This window comes from Phoca vitulina, unplaced genomic scaffold, assembly GCF_004348235.1.
Source record: "Phoca vitulina isolate PV1807 unplaced genomic scaffold, GSC_HSeal_1.0 scaffold38, whole genome shotgun sequence".
Taxonomy (NCBI): Eukaryota; Metazoa; Chordata; class Mammalia; order Carnivora; family Phocidae; genus Phoca; species Phoca vitulina.
The window spans coordinates 16,446,289-16,459,899 of NW_022589741.1; the positions used below are offsets into that span (position 1 = coordinate 16,446,289).

The following is a 13,611-nucleotide window of genomic DNA, read 5'->3' on the forward strand; positions in this document are numbered from 1 at the left end:
TTATTTGTTTATTTATTTATTTGTTTATTTTAGAGAGCATGCGCTCATGCAGGTGGGGGGGAGGGGCAGAGAGAGAGAGAGAGAATCCCAAACAGACTCTGCACTGAGCGCGGAGCCCCTCGTGGGGCTCAATTTCACGACCCTGAGATCATGACCTGAGCCGAAATCAAGAGTCAGACAAGCTCAACCCACTGAAACACCCAGGCGCCCCTCAGATGTACTGTTAAGTACCAAATACACACTGGATTTTGAAGTTTTAGTATGAAAACAACACAAAAGTTCTCAATGATTTTATATGGTAGAAATGGTCATATTTGGAAATTTGGGTTAAATAAAATACATTATTTAAATTAATTTCATAATTTCACCTGCTTTTTTTTTACTTGTTTTAAATGTGGCTGCTAGAACATGTGAAATTACAAGCATGGCTTGCATTGTGTTTCTGTTGGACGGCGCTGGGCTGGAGCGTGGGCTGGCTCAGGAGCAAAGCGAGCTGAATTCACATGCCGTATTTCAAAGATAGAAGGGTATTTTTCTCGGGTGTGAGTCTGCAGGTCGGCCATGGCCCAGGGTGGCCAGGGGTGTGGGGGCAGGAAGCAGTGTTGTCCTCATCTGTAGAGTTCCCATACATTCCTGTTGTCAGCAGCAGCTATATTTACAGTCAGCAAAAAAAGGGAAGGAGAGTCCAGGGCAGGGGGATGGCCTGGAAGTGTCATGGTTGTTTCCACTCAAACTCACTGTCCCACTTCAGCTCCTGGCCTCCCCCAGCTGCAGAGGAGGCTGGGAAGTGTGGTGTGTAGTTGGGCAGCCATGCATGCAGGTGATACTTAGGGTGGTTTATGATTAAAAGGAAGAAAGGGAGAAAGGCCCTGGCGGCCAGCGAGCCGTCTCTGCGTGACTTCTCCCTTCTCTTACCTTGTCTTCTCTCAGCCCACGTGAACCTACACCCTGTGCCCCAGGCTCTTTCTCTACTGGCTTTTTTGCAGCACTCGCTTCAGAAAGTGACCCCTTGCTTCTGACATTATCAGCTTCTCCCTCCCCTCTGGCTCTTTCTTCTGAGCCCCTTTCCGGTGAGTTTAAAAACCCTTCCTTGGGCAATGTGATTCACCCCACCTACTGCCCTAATCACACTCTTTCCATTGAAGACAAGCTACTTGACTCATTCACCTTCTTCGCCCCTTCTTGAGCAGCTGGATCTGCTCACCAGGGTCTCCGGTGACCTCCTTGTTGCCAAATCTCATAGAAAATTCTCAGTTCTTACTTTATTTGACTTTCATCCAGCCTCACTGCTGTGTCTTGGCCTCTTGCATCAGCTTCTCTTTCTCTACACGCTCCGCAGATGTTGAGTCCGCAGGGCCTGAGCCTCATCCCTCCTCTCTCTCTCTGTGCCAGATCCAAACTGTCATCACCACCCTGGCCCTGCGGTCCCCCAGGCCTGTGTCTTGAGCCCGGATGGTTCTCTGGGGAGCCAGGCCAGTGACTGCTGCCAAAGAGCGTGCCCCAAACTTAACAAATACGACCCCAGACTCATCATCTGGGTCCTTCTCCAGAAACAGAACAGAACAACCTTCATCTTAACACCTCTGTGCTCTCAATGCTAGTCAGTGATGTCACCATCTAAATAGTCAAGCCAGAAGCCCTTCACATCTCCTCCTACCCTCCACAGCCAGCCACCCTGCTCATTGCACCTCGTGAATTGTGCTCAGATCTGCCCCATCCCCTTGATCCTCATCATTCTGCCCCTCAGTACCTGCCTCATCTCTTTATCCCAGGCTCTTAACATCACCCCAGACTCACCTTCCCAGCTCATATTTCGGTTGCCGCTCCAGTCTATCTTCAGTGCCATGAGTGATGGCCCTAAAATGCAAATCTGATGATGTCACCATCTGCTGAAGGTCCTCCTGTTGTTACCGTTCCAGTTCTGGGGCATGACACACAAGGGTCCTTCCTGTTCAGGCTTCTGTCCCCCTGTCCCAGCTTCTCCTGCCAGGTGCTTGGGCCCCTGACACCTGCTGAAGCAATCATGCTTTCAGAGGCTCTGCACGCTGGAACGCACTTCGGTTCCCTGCTTCCCTGGGAAGCTCATGGGCCTGCTTCCAGGTTGTCTCTTCTGTGAAGCCTGGTGCGGTACCCGGGAAGCGGTAGGCACTGGACACCTGTGTGCGATAGATAAATGCATGAGGCCTTCCCAACAACTTCTCTCCGCTATCCAGAAGAGTCTGTGCTTCCTGGGAACTCTGTGATTTTCTCTCTTAAACCACTTATTGTCTCCACCCCTCCCCAGAAATGTCCTTGAGAGCCAAAGACACACTCATAGTTTTCTGGGATTTCCCAGCACTGTGGGCAACTGGATGGCTTATAGATGGATCATAATAGGGTTTGATCATATCACTTAACCATATTGGGTTGTGGCTATTTGATTTCATGGCCATATTCTCTGGACACTTTGAAAGCAGAGATACATCTTATCCTTCTCTATGTACAAAGTGCCTTGGTTAAAATAGATGTTTTAATAGGTATTTGATGAATTAATAAATAAAGGAATGATTAAGTGGATGAATGCATTGCCTGTATCCGTTACAAAGCCCAAGATTAAGGGCTAAATGAGTGGCACAGACTGTGAGCGCTTTGGAGGATTCAAAGAGGGCAGAATCAGTGTGGGCTGGAGTCATCTGGCACATGCCTGGGTCAAGGCAGGAGTGAACTTAAGAATGGCGCATAATTTAGGTAGGATTTGGATATGGGTAAAGAAAAGCTGAATGCTTTCCAGGAAGAAGAGACCACCTTGAAAAAAGAGAGGGCAAAGTGACAGGCTCTACTCAGTGTTCGGCAAGGGCTACCTTGATGTAGCTAAGTGGTCAAAGAATTTGGTAGAATATGAGCCTAGAAAGGTGTGTGGTGCCAGATTGTGGAGGGTGTGGGTGCCAGGCAGGTGAATCTGCACCATGGAGAAGCTGGGTTTGCACAGGAGAGCCTGGAGGAGGGAAACAGGTGAGGGGTATTGCAGGAGAGAGGCGGGGGTGGGGGTGGCAGTGGGAGCAGAAAGAGAGCAGAGGATGGGGGCGCATCCCTTGGTGGTCCTCAGTGACTGAGCAGGTGGAGTGGTGGAAGGGCTGGGGAGAGTGCAGGACCACTCTGCCATGGATCGCGTGTGGGAGACGGACCATTAATGAAAACTGGGAAGGCAGAAAGAGCCCCCCGTTCTATGAAAAGATAATGGTTACATTTGGGACATGGAGTTTGGAAAGACCTCCAAGGGGACATTTCCCTTTAGCAACCAGAAATAAGAGTCTGATGTGTGGATGGGGAAGTAGGGCTGGAGATAGAGGTTTTGGAATTATCTACATAGAGCTGATGGTTGAGAATGAATTCTTCAGGTTTTGGAATTACCTACATAGAGCTGATAGTTGAGAATGTATACTTCAGGGGAGAAAGTATACAATGAAGAAAACGTGGACTGAGGACTGAATCCAGAGTGTGAGGTTTAGGGAACACTGCCAACTAGGGTTATAAAAGGGGAAGGAGTTGGAGCTCGAAGGGGCTTGGAAAAATGTGATCAGAATGAAAATCAGACCAGTGTCATATCAGGGATGTTAACACATGATAACCCAGAAAAAACCTCCAGTCACATGTGATTCAGAGCCTCAAAATCCTAAAAAACCACAGAAATATTTGTAAGGAAGGAGAACCTTAGTGAATTCAGAGATGGTGGAGGCTGAGGATGGAGAAGATGCAGTGGAATTGGAGGCAGTAGGTATAGATCACAGAGTTTAAGATGTCTCACTGGCCATGGGTGAAGAGAGAGGGTAGGAGAAGGTAAGAAAGAGCCAGAAGAATCTTTTTTCTCATCAGAGCATTTTCTAAAAAATTGAGGTATCATTTACGTGTAATAAACTGCCTATATTTTGAAGTATCCAATTTGATAAGTTTTGCCATGCATACACCCATTACACCATCACCACCATCAAGATGATGAAATTTTCCATCACCCAAGAAAAGTTTCTTGGGGCCACTCTAATTCTTCATTTCTGCTCCTTCCTGTTCTCACCCCTCCCCCGGCAACCACCGATCTTCTTCCTGTCACTACAGACGTGTATTTTCTAGAAGTGTATATACATGGAATCATAAAGTCATAGTCTTTTTGTCTACTTTTTAAATTCCATTTTATCACTGGGTAGTATTGTGTTGTATGGATATACCACAGCTTGTTTATTCATTCCCTTATGGGTGGTTGTTTCCAATCTCTATCACAGAGCGAGTTGCTATGAACATTTATGTATGAGTTTCTGTGTAGACCTCTGCTTTCCTTTCTTTTGGATAAGAGTAGAATGGCTGAGTCATATGGTAGGGGGAGGTTTAACTTCTTAAGAAATGACCAAACTGTTTTCCAAGTGGTTATGCCATTTGATGTTCCCACTAATAGTGTATGAAAGTTCTAGTTCTTCCAGATCCTCACCAGCTCGGTGTGGTCGAGCTTTTTAATTTTAGCCATACTAGTAGATTAATGGTGAGATCTCGTTGTGGTTTTAATTTGTATTTCCCCAATGACTAGTGATATGGAGCATATTTTCACATGTTTATTTGCCACCTATGTAACTTTTTTGGTGAAGTGTGTATTCAGATCTTTGGCACATTTAAAAAAAAATTGGTTTGTGTGGGGGGGTGCCTGTGTGGCTCAGTCATTGGAGCATGTGGCTCTTGATTTCGGGGTTGTGAGTTCAAGCCCTATGTTGGGTGTAGAGATTACTTTAAAAAATCTTTAAAAATTGGATTGTTTGATTTCTTATTATTGAGTTTTGAGAGTTCTTTGTATATTCTGGATATATCTTCATCACATATATGCTCTTTGCATAATATTTTCTCCCAGCCTGTGGCTTGTCTTTCCATGGTGTCTTTTGAAGAGCAGATATTTTAAATTTTGATAAAGTCCACTTTGTCAATTTTTTATTTTCTTAGTGTCATGTCTAAGAAATCTTTTCTAACTATAAAAGCCCCAAAGATTTTCTTCTAGAAGTTTTATAATGTTAAGTTTTGCACTTAGGTCTACGATCTGTTTTGTGTTAATTTTTATGTATGCACAAGACGGGGTTGGAAAATTCTTTTTTTTTAAACGTATGGATATCCAACTGTTCCAGTGCAATTTGTTGAAAATACCATTTTTTTTAACTGTGCTTTTGTCAAAATCAGCTGGCCATATATGTATGGGTCAGAGTAGTAATTTTGCAGGAAGGAATAGAAGTTGGCATAACATCCCTCAAAAGCCAAGACAAATTTGGCTCAAACATTTACAGAGTGCCTCCTGTTGTCAGGCAGGGTGCCAGGGATTGGGGATAGAAAAGATTAAAGAGGGGAAGTTAAAGATGAAACTGATCATTTGAAATAGAGTATGCGTGGGATTCTATGGCTATACATACTTGCAGCCCTCGATCAACTTCTGTATTCAGAGAAAGCTTCCGGAAGGAGGGGATGTCTGAGTTGAGGACTCATTCTGAATGAGAGTGGCCAGTGAGCAAAGGTGGGAACGCAGAAGGAGGAGCATGGGTAAAAGTGCACAGGGACACAACAGCATGTGTGTGCATGCACACACACACGTGTGGGTTTAGGCGGCGCTATGGTAGGTCGCTATTTCTAGAAAGTAGAGAGGGATGAGCGGAGAAGCAGAACAGAAGGTTCGAGAGAGAGAGCCAAGTCTCGTGTGCCACACCAAGGAATTCTGTTTATTTTGATACCGAAAGCTAAAAGCAGGGGTTTGCACCTTGCGGTGACTGGCAGCTGCGTGTGGGCATGACTGAGGATTGCCAGGTGGTGGTTGAAAGGGAAAACCGGGTGAGAGGCAAGAGGTTGCAATTGAGTAGTCGAGAGGAAAGGACTGAACTTGGACCATGGTGTTGAGCTGGAGAGAAGGGGACAGATCTGGGAAATAGCGAGGGGCAAAGCCAGAGCCATTGGAGGTGAGGGATAGAGGTGAGGCCACGATGCCTGGGTGGCTGGTGCTGTCATAAGCTAAACTCAGGAAGAACGTAAGAGGGAAGAGGGTGCTTTTGCTTTGGGTCTTAATAAATTTGAGATGCTCATCAGACATTTACATGGAGATGTCATCAGGCAGGTGGGCGTAGGTAAAGTGTCGAGATCACTGAGGAAGCCTGTGGGAGTGAGTCAAGAGGAGGGCTCTGCACAGACCCTGGGAGCTCACCAGAATTGAAGGCTCAGCAGGAGACAGTGGACCTTGACACTATGGTCAGAGAAATGGGAGGAAAACCCCAGGGGCTTCGTGTCATGGAAGCCTCGGAAGTTGAGGGTCTCAGGCAAAAGACTCAGGACTCAGGACCCCAAACACTCAGGACTCAGGTTCAGAGGAAACCAGGAGGCAGCTTAACCGAGGGGTCTGGCAGCTCACGGGCTCCGAACCCAGGCTGCCATTAAGAGCTGTGTGATCTCGGACAAGTTGCTCACCCTGCCCCTTTCTCGGTTTTCTCACCTGTAAAATGGGGCAGTATGTTGTAGGGTTGGGTGAAGGCTAAATGAAAGAACACATGCGATGTTCTTCAAACGGTCCCTGGCAGACGGCGAATAATAATGCCAGCTAGTGATAGAATCAGACAAAGAATCAAAGTGCCCCCTGACTTCGCAGCAACGGCTGTTGCTGGTGACTGCACGTATAGCCTGAGTGGGCTGGTGGGAATGGAAGGCAGATTACAGTGGTCGAAGGGGATCTGACATGACGTGAGGTCAGCAAAATGTTGAGCAATCAGTCACTTGAGAAGTCTGGTTTGGATTGAAGGTAAGATGGAAGGGAGAGCCAGAGGGCCATATATGGTCCGTGTGGTCCGTGGAGGGCCCCTGAGCACGTTCTAGCAAAGGGGAATGAGCTGGTCTGGGGGAGAGATGGAAGGTCAGGGGAGAAGGGAAGTGTGGTGGGGCTCTCCTAGAACTGGAATCCTCATGATCTGAGCCCGTTGGAAAGGGGCGCATGTGACTCTTGATTCTGGGGTCATGAGTTCAAGCCCCGTGTTGGGTGTAGAGATACATACATACATACATACATACATACATACATTTTTTTTTTTTTTTAAAGAGATGGAGGCACAAAGTGTAGGCAGTTCCCTGCAAGTGGCCTCCGATCAATCTCTCTGTGGACAGAGAGAGGGGGTGGGAGCTGGGTAACAGCTAGAGGTGAAAATCCAGGTTATGGGCTGACTTGTGTCCAATTCCCCCCCCATTCATATGTTAAAGTCCTAACTCCCAGCACCTCAGAATGAGACTGCATTCGGACATAGTGTCTTTGAAGAGATAATTAAATTAAAATGAAGTCGTTAGGATAGGCCCTAATCCAGTATGACAAGTGTCCTCATAAGAAGAGGAGATTAGGATATAGCTGCGCACAGAGGGAAGACCGTGTGAGGACACAGGGAGACGAGCGGAGGAGGGAGGCCTCAGAAGAAACCGACCCTGCCCACACCTTGATCTCCGACTCCTAGAAAATAAATTTCTGTTGTTTAAGCACCCCTCGTCTGCCCTACTTTGTGATGGCAGCCCCAGCAAACAGATAGAGTCTGCAACGTGAGTGGGAGCTGGCCAGGTGAGGCCAAGGGCAGAGGATGGTCCTGTGTTGCCCCCCAGGTGAGGAGGAAGCCTGTGGGTTTGGGGTGGAGTGGTTTGCACACTGGCGTGGCTTCCTCCAGCAGGCGGATGACCGGGACCCACAGGGGTCAGGGGTACGAAAAGGAACATGAGAGCTCAGAGGTGAGCTGGGACAGCTGGTCCCAGGTGAATGGTGACGCTGGGGCTGGGAGCAAAGCTGACTGGCTCCCTGGAGGCTCCAAGCATCTCTTCCGGTTAGGACAGGGCTCTGACCGGCTGGGCCACACAGCTGAAGGCAGAGCTATGTCAAGACTGCCTGTAAGACTCTCCTGTAAAACCTCTTTATCCCCCCTGCCCCCCCCTTAGGAGGTAAGAGTTATCAAAGTGCTTGGAAATCTTCAGGAGGGAGATTCTGGAAGACCCGAAGGATTAAGGGAGGCTGATTTTCCAACCTGAGGGGTCACTTCTGGGCTGTTGACGGCAAGCCCTGTTCCAGCTTACACAGGTTACTCCAGCTTACAGCAGAGAGTAGAAGCGCCAGCCACCAGGTGCCCGGGAGGCCCCCACACCCACCCTGCACCCTGCAGCACTGGTTCGGGGAGACCACCCTCGGCCTGAGCAATAGCTAATACTTCTGCACCATGTCACATTATTCTTTCACTCAATAACCATTCATTAAGGGCCTACTGCACGCACGTCTGGAATTGTGCAAGTACAGAGATGAATCAGCCACAGCCTTCAGCCTCAAGGAGCCGGCTGCCTCGGGGAGAAAAGACGGATAAGCAGATAGGCATAATAAGAAAGTCAAAAGTGATTAGTGTCTAATGAAAGGTACAGAGAAATTTCTGTGGGAGTTTTAAGGAAGAGGGAATTAAAGTGGGATGGGGAACCTGGGAGTTTCCAAGGAAGGAGAGATCACGCTGAGCTTTTCAGGTTGCAGCTAGCTGAGGGAAGTTTTAGAGAGAGATGTAAGGGTAAGCACCCCTCCAGGGCAGTGAGTGGTCTCTCGGGAAATCTAAGGAGTCAGGGAGGACTTCTTGGAAGAGGTGGGTCTGAGGGGAAGAAGGAGAGTCCTTAAGGAAAGGGGGAACAAGGGTCAGGGCTGGTATCGGCAGAGGCATGGAGGCGGGAAGGTCAGCCAGCCCTGGTCCTAACATGGGGGTGTTGTCGCTGTGGGAATGGAAGGGGGTGCTGCAGCTAGAAGGGCATTTGGAAGCCAGACTGCAGAGGGCCTGGTTCCATCCTAGACACTCAAATGGGACCAATCCTAGGATAATGGGGAAGGCTGAGGACTTTGAGCAGGTGAGTGATAATTGGGGCCACACTCACGGGGTGTGCCAGAAAGGATTAGAGTGGGCAGAGCCAGGCCTGCCAGCCCCAGCGTCCAGGGTAGACATAGGCATGGGCCCAGAACATGGAGAGAAGACCTTGGGGTAGAGGTGGGCCCAGAGTCAAGAGGCCGCCCTTTCCTTGGCACGAGCCTTAGAACTCAGAGAGAACTGGGCAGAGGTAAAGCTGTTGGCCTGTGGGGAGAAAAGCCCAATGTCAATGTTAGGGTTCACCAGCTCCCCGGGCGCGAGAGAGGCCTGTTGAGTACATGCGGTGTAAGGGTCACTGTGCACAGAGTCTCCATGGCTGGAAACGCTGGGGAAGACCCTGCTCCCTGATTGCATGTCCCCATCTCAGCCTTGTCCTCGCTGTAGCCCTAGACCTCCCAGCCTTACCATGCCTACTAGCTGACTTCTCTGCAGAGCAGTCCCGGGGATGGAGGACGTGCCAGATGATATTGCTCCTCGTTAGGCAGCAGCTTGGAGCTCTGAGCATCCTGGCCCAAGCTTGATCGCCGGCCTGGGGGACAGAGCAAGGGGCCAGGAGCCTCAGCTGCACACTCAGTCCTGAGCACACTGCTCTCCACCCACGGGGTCCCTCGCTGGGGACTGCCAAACTGGGAACATGGTCTTCTGGTGTCCTAGCGGGGCCTGAGCTGGTCCCTCATCCTTTGTGTCCAGCCCCAGAATCTGGGTTCCTGTTATCATGCTGATTATTCTGATCCCAGTATGTTTGATGCCAACCAACCACCCAGCTGAGGCTGTTCCCAGACAGGAGTTAATCATTGTCTAAAACCCAAAACCTAATGAAAAGTACCCAGAGCACAGAGGTTGGGTGGAGTGCAGAGCCCTTCTTTGGACACTGTGGGGGAGGCAGAGAAGGAGGAGGTACTCAGGGGACCTCCTAGGCCCCTTCATAGAAAATCCCCACATTCCCTACTCCCCACCTGGTCACGCCCCCTCTGTCTCAGAGTATGTCCAGTGATGCTCTGTGAGTTGATTATGTGGTGTCCCATGGCTGGCTGGTGTCCTGTACATCTGGGTATGTGTTGGCACGTTATGTCTGTCGGCTCGGGCTGCCATAACAAGACACCGCATCGACAACAGACATTTATTTCTCCCAGTTCTGGACACTGGAAGCCCAAGATCAAGGTGCCAGCAGAGTCAGTTTCTGGTGAGAAAAGCCTGCTTCCTGGCTTGCCTTCTCTGTGTCCTCACCTAGCAGGAGAGAGAGAGAGAGCCCTCTCCGGTGTCTCTTAGAAGGGCAATCACCCTATCCGATCAAGGCCTTACTCTTATGACTTCATGTCACTTTAATTTCCTCTTCAAGGCGCTGTCTCTAAATGTAGTCACATTGGGGGTTAAGGTTTCAACATGTGAATGCGGGGGTGGGGGGGAGACATATTCAGTCCATGGCACGTGTCCTGAATGTGTACTGTTCAAGAAGAGAGCACACAACCCTGAAACAGACTATCGGATGTGTGTTACCTCCTGTGGTTTAGGTGTGATTAGTGCCCTGATTGTCTACTGATGGGACAGAGGCAAGTCCATGTCTATAGCCTGAACAACCTTATCAAAACATTCCTGAAGTAACCCCCCACACCCCGAGAGAGCTGAGTTCCTTTCTAGATTTACGGGGGACGTGGGCGTTTTCTGAGAGATTATTTTATTACTTATTTTATTGCAAGTGATTTCCTAATATTTAAAAGTCATATGGTCCAAAGAGAAAAATGCCCCCTCGTCTAGAAATCTCATGGGGGTTGGGAGCATTAGCTAGGGGAATGTCCAGAGGTCCAGGGTCCTGCCTGTTAGTGTTTCAGAGTTGATTTGCCTTGGTGAGACTTTCTTTCTTTACAGTGGCTGCGAAGCTCATGTGCCCCCCCTGCTATGGATGGAACTGTGTCCTCCTAAAATTCACGTGTTGAAATCCTACCCCCCCCCCCAATAGGATGGTATTAGGAGGCGGGACCTTGGGGAAGCGTTCCCTTTAGATGAGGTCATGAGGGTGGTGGGGCCTCCACTATAGGATGAGTCCAGAGAATGTTGTCCCTTTCTCTCCACCCTATGAGGACCATGTGAGAAGGCAGGTGTCTGCAAACCAGGAAGCAGGCCCCTCGTAGAACCCAACTCTGCTAGCACCCTGATCTCAGGTCCCCCCCACCTCCAGAACTGGGAGAACTAAATGTTTGCTATATAAGCCATCCAGTCTATGACACCCCCTTCTCAGCAGCAAATCCCAACGAAGACAAGATTTACTAGAAGGAAAATGAGCCTTAGTTCTGGGTACAGAGTCTGCATGAGGCTGCTCTGGGTCACCTTCCGCCTCTCCCCCTCGCCAGCCCTGTGAATGTGAGCAGGTCCCTTCACCTCTCTGACCGTTTTCTCATCTCCAAGTGAGGATAACAGAAAGAACACACTTACCTCACAGGGTCATTGCAGAGATTAAGTGAGATCATGTCCGCTAAGCATTTACACTAATGTCACTGAATAAATGTGTGCCTGCTCACATAAAACCCATGTGCCAGGGATCCCGTGCCTCTTTCTCATGATTTGTGCGTGATGGCCGTGCCAGTTCCTAAAGTTTCAGATGTCTCTTTTCTATGCTGTAGGGCTGGACTAATGATTTCTATTATATTTTTAACAGTGAAACATTTTTTCCCCCATATCAAGTCTTCTGTAGAACCCCAGTATCCAAACCTGATGGGTGTGGAGGTGTGCTGGTTGGAGCTGGCAGGGGCCAGAGACCCCCAAGCGGCCTCTCCCTCTGCTTCCTAATGGAGCCCAGGGCCCTCCAAGGAACATCATCTGAGAATCACTTCTATAGGCTGCCCTTCTTCCTTTCTCTTCCCAGACTCTTCCTCCTGGGACAGCACAGTACAATCGTTTAGGTTTCTGCTTCCTGAGTAGCATTCCCATCCTGGTCTTGCTTTCCTGAGGTCACCTGGGTAGGTATTTTGGGTGTCCTCAGGCTCTTCAATCACACATTTATAGCCCTTTGGCCACTCTTGCCAGTGGTGATCCCACCAGGTGTGTGAGGACTTTGATACCTAATTCGCAGAAACCCACTTTAGCGGCTGGGTCTTGGGATGTGCCTCTGTTGCCCAGTGTAACTTTTATTGGGCATGGCTCATTTTTCTTGTTCAGCAAGGCAATGCATATAAACACATCCACAAATCAGGAAAAAAAAGTCTTTGTCATATTCTGTGTCCCGGTTTTCGGTTTGGAAAATGGGTCCCAGTAGGTATGGGAGCAATGTACAGAAAAGACAGCGTGGGACCTGGGTCTCTTCTGTCCGCGCCCACTGCAGAGATTCAAGGGCCACATGTCGGTGAAACCTATTCGGCTCGATTCCCTGTGTCGCTTTTCCGAGCCTTCAACCTCTGAAAAATAAGCTTGATATTTCTTCTTTTCTTTTTCTGTAAGAGCTTTATTAAAATATAATTCATGTATCACACAATTCACCCACTTAAAGTATACAACATGGTGGTTTTTAGTATATTCACAGAGTTGCGCATCAATCACCATAATCAATTTTAGAACATTTTTCAACACCCACAAAAGAAACACTGTGTATGCATTAGCAGTCACCCCTCGTTTGTTCCAGCTTTTCCATTACCGCCACTAGGCAACCACTCATCTACTTTCTGTCTCTGTGGATTTACCTGTTCTGGAAATTTCTTATAAATGGAATCAGCCTGTATGCAGTATTTAGTGTCTGGCTTCTTCCGCTTAGCATCGTGTTTTCAAGGTTCATCCATGTTGTGGCCTGTGTGAGTACTTCGGTTTTTTTAATTGTTGAATACTATTCCATTGTATGGATGTACCACATTTGGCTTATTCACTCATCAGTTGATGGGCATTTGGATTTTTTCCACTTTTGAGCCATTATGAATAATGGGGCTGTGAGCACATATATACGAGTTTTTGGTAGAGATTTTCAGTCTTGTAACTTCCTCTACCAAGAGAGTGAATGGTACCCAGAGCTAGATTTGTTGAGTGTTTCAGGTACTGTGCTAAGCACCTCACACAGACTATTCAGGTAATCTTCACAATGGCCCAAGGAGTGGGCTCTCTCCCCATTTTACAAGTGAGGAAACCGAGGTCTCAGAGCTGATACAGGGTGGAGCTGGGCTACCAGAACACTTACCCTGAATGCTGCTTCTGGAAGTTGGGCAGCTCTTGGAACTATACCACTGCAACCATTCATATTAAGGCACGCCGATTCAATTCGTGTGATGTGTCACTTACATACATTATCTTACTGAATCCTCACACCAAGCCCCTGAGGTTGTCTTCCTACTCTTCCTGTTCAGTGAGGAAAAGAAGTTCAGAGAAACTGCCTGGCTCACGGGCTGACATGATGCGTCAGCGTCTGAGCCTGGAGAGCAGGTGTTCAGCAGTATCTGCCACGGCTCTCCCTCTCATGCCTGGTCTCCTCTCACCCTCTCTTGTCTCAGGGAGATTTCTGCAGATACCCAGAATACCATTGTCAAAGGCGGCCACTGCGTCCCTTCCTTTGCACATGTGTGTTGGTGTACCTCTAAGCTTTTCACCATGTCTGGGCCTCGGGGCCTCCTACACATAGACCCCGGTGGCCTGTCGTGACATTACGGGGTTCCTGAGGTGGATTTGCACATTAGAATTCACGGCCGCACTTGGCTACGAACCAAGACCCTCAGCACATAGAGAACTTGCTTTGGGA

At 48.6% G+C, this 13,611-nt stretch overlaps 1 protein-coding gene across 10 annotated transcripts in view; it reads left to right on the forward strand.

The window, feature by feature from the left end:
* Positions 1-13,611, forward strand: part of GRIK4 (glutamate ionotropic receptor kainate type subunit 4) — a 428,651-nt gene that overhangs the window by 244,609 nt on the left and 170,431 nt on the right. The gene's annotated exons all lie outside the window — the stretch shown is intronic.